We start from the raw sequence: 2,806 nt of genomic DNA, 5'->3' as shown, positions 1-2,806 counted from the left end.
AAGTTTTTCAATGAAAGACCCCGGTGAAGCTGCTTACACATTGAGCATCAAGATCTATAAGATAGATCAAGACGCTTGATAAGATTTTTCAATGAGTACATACCTTGACAAGATTTTGAGGCAGTTCAATATGGAACAGTCAAAGAAAGAGTTCTTGCCTGTGTTGCAAAGGTGTGAAATTGAGTAAGACTCAAATCCCGACCACGGCAGAAAATAGAAAAGAGAATAAAAGTCATTCCCTATGCCTCAGTCGTAGGTTCTATAAAGTATGCTATGCTATGTACCAGACCTATTGTATACCTTGCTCTAAATTTGACAAGGGAGTACAATAGTGATCTAGGAGTAGATCACTGGACATTGGTCAAGAATATCCTTAGTGAGGACTAAGGAGATGTTTCTCGATTATGGAGATGATAATAGAGCCCGTCGTAAAAGTTACAACGATGCAAGCTTTTACACCAATCCAGATGACTCTAAGTCTCAATCTGGATACATATTGAAAGTGGGAGCAATTAGCTAGAGTAGCTCCGTGCAGAGCATTGTGGACATAGAATATTTGCAAAATACATACGGCTCTGAATATGACAGACCCGTTGACTAAACTTCTCTCACAAGCAAAACATGATCATACCTTAGTACTCTTTGGGTGTTAATCACATAGCGATGTGAACAAACCCTTTGCGTGTTGATCACATGATGATGTGAACTATGGGTATTAATCACATACAGATGTGAATATTGGTGTTAAATCACATGGCGATGTGAACTAGATTATTGACTCTAGTGCAAGTGGGAGACTGAAGGAAATATGCCCTAGAGGCAATAATAAAGTTATTATTTATTTCCTTATTTCATGATAAATGTTTATTATTCATGCTAGAATTGTATTAACCGGAAACATGATACATGTGTGAATACATAGACAAACATATAGTCACTAGTATGCCTCTACTTGACTAGCTCATTAATCAAAGATGGTTATGTTTCCTAACCATAGACATGTGTTGTCATTTGATTAGTGGGATCACATCATTAGAAGAATGATGTGATTGACATGACCCATTCCGTTAGCCTAGCACTTGATCGTTTAGTATGTTGCTATTGCTTTCTTCATGACTTATACATGTTCCTATAACTATGAGATTATGCAACTCCCGTTTACCGGAGGAACACTTTGGGTACTACCAAACATCACAACGTAACTGGGTGATTATAAAGGAGTACTACAGGTGTCTCCGAAGGTACATGTTGAGTTGGCGTATTTCGAGATTAGGTTTTGTCACTCCGATTGTCGGAGAGGTATCTCTGGGCCCTCTCGGTAATGCACATCACTATAAGCCTTGCAAGCAATGTAACCAATGAGTTGGTTACGGGATGATGCATTACATAACGAGTAAAGAGACTTGTCGGTAACGAGATTGAACTAGGTATTGGATACCGACGATCAAATCTCGGGCAAGTAACATACCGATGACAAAGGGAACAACGTATGTTGTTATGCGGTTTGACCGATAAAGATCTTCATAGAATATGTAGGAACCAATATGGGCATCCAGGTCCCGCTATTGGTTATTGACCGAGAATAGTTCTAGGTCATGTCTACATAGTTCTCGAACCCGTAGGGTCCGCACGCTTAACGTTTCGTTGACGATATAGTATTATATGAGTTATGCATGTTGGTAACCGAATGTTGTTCGGAGTCCCGGATGAGACCATGGACATGACAAGGAACTCCGGAATGGTCCGGAGATAAAGTTTGATATATGGGATAATAGTGTTTGATCTCCGGAAGGGTTCCGGAATTCACTGGAAGGGGTTCCGGATGTTTCCCGAAATGTTTGGGTACGAGAACACGTTATTTGGCCCAAAGGGGAAAGCCCACAAGGTTTTTGGAAAGCGCAAAAGGAAGTTTTGCAGAGTCCAGGGGCCAGACGCCAGGGTCCCTGGCGTCTGGGTCCAGACGTCGGGAACCCTGGCGTCTGGCCCTGGAGTCCGAGAAGGACTCTTGCCTTTCGGGTGAAACCGACTTTGTGGAGGCTTTTACTCCAAGTTTCGACCCCAAGGCTCAACATATAAATAGAGGGGCAGGGCTAGCACCAAAGACACATCAAGAAACACCAAGCCGTGTGCCGGCAACCCCGTCCCCTCTAGTTTATCCTCCGTCATAGTTTCCGTAGTGCTTAGGCGAAGCCCTGCGGAGATTGTTCTTCACCAACACCGTCACCACGCCGTCGTGCTGCCGGAACTCATCTACTACTTCGCCCGTCTTGCTGGATCGAGAAGGCGAGGACGTCATCGAGCTGAACGTGTGCAGAACTCGGAGGTGCCGTGCGTTCGGTACTTGGATCGGTCGGATCGTGAAGACGTACGACTACATCAACGGCGTTGATAAACGCTTCCGCTTAGCGATCTTCAAGGGTATGAAGATACACTCCCCCTCTCGTTGCTATACCATCACCATGATCTTGCGTGTGCGTAGGAATTTTTTTGAAATTACTATGTTCCCCAACACCCTGGTGGCCGGCCTCCTCCTCCCACCTTTATATATGGGGGCAGGGGGCACACCAAATGGGACAACATTGTCTTACCCATGTGCGGTGCCCCCCTCCACCGTTGACTCCTCCGATAGTATCATTGTAGTGCTTGTTGGGGAACGTTGCAGAAAATAAATTTTTTCTATGCTTCACCAAGATCAATCTATGGAGTCATCTAGCAACGAGAGAGAGGAGTGCATCTACATACCCTTGTAGATCACGTGCGGAAGCGTTCAAGAGAACGGGGTTGAGGGAGTCGTACTCGTCGTGAT

The sequence above is a fragment of the Triticum aestivum genome, chromosome 5B, assembly GCF_018294505.1.
Source record: "Triticum aestivum cultivar Chinese Spring chromosome 5B, IWGSC CS RefSeq v2.1, whole genome shotgun sequence".
In the NCBI taxonomy this organism is placed as follows: domain Eukaryota; kingdom Viridiplantae; phylum Streptophyta; class Magnoliopsida; order Poales; family Poaceae; genus Triticum; species Triticum aestivum.
This window is presented reverse-complemented; position numbering follows the sequence as displayed.